The sequence below is a fragment of the Wasmannia auropunctata genome, unplaced genomic scaffold (genome assembly GCF_000956235.1).
Source record: "Wasmannia auropunctata unplaced genomic scaffold, wasmannia.A_1.0 LD336092.1, whole genome shotgun sequence".
In the NCBI taxonomy this organism is placed as follows: Eukaryota; Metazoa; Arthropoda; class Insecta; order Hymenoptera; family Formicidae; genus Wasmannia; species Wasmannia auropunctata.
Genome location: NW_012026798.1, coordinates 3487970 through 3488616, shown reverse-complemented (window position 1 = coordinate 3488616; position 647 = coordinate 3487970).

Sequence of the window (647 nt, the reverse complement as noted above, 5' to 3'; positions counted from 1 at the left end):
GTGTGCTCTTCCGATCTATTATTTACAATTGACATTTACAATTCTGTATTTTATTTATTTACAATAATGAAATTTATTCCAAGATTGTATAAAAAAATCTGAGTTTTTTAAAAAGTAATAAAATTATACTGCAGCAATTCTGAAAAATTCTGGAATCTACATAACAATTTTGAAAAATTATATAAAAATTATGAAAAAAAATTTTATCAGTATTATAAAATTTTTCTCAAAATTTTTATGTAAATGTCAGAATTTTTCAGAATTTTTGTATAATTTTATAATTTTTTAAAAAATTCTTAGATTTTTTATATGACTCTTACAATTAATATTTTAGAATTCATATAATATATATATGCAATGAAAAAAATGAAATTGATAAAAAATCTGAAAATAATTTTTATTAGGGAGATAATGAACAAATGATTTCGGTCCACTGAACTGGAAATGCAGCTTGCCGCGCGGCAAAATGCAATGCGATAGTCAACGTGTCGTTTTTCTTTAGAAGTTGTTAGGTTTATTGGTTATACCGCATTGTATTTTGCCGCGCGGCAATCATTTCCGCGTCCAGAGGGCAGAAGCCTACTCGTGCATGCGCGCTACGTTGTCAAGTTATTACATTTTGGCGGCCAAACCGCTAAAACAAAAGG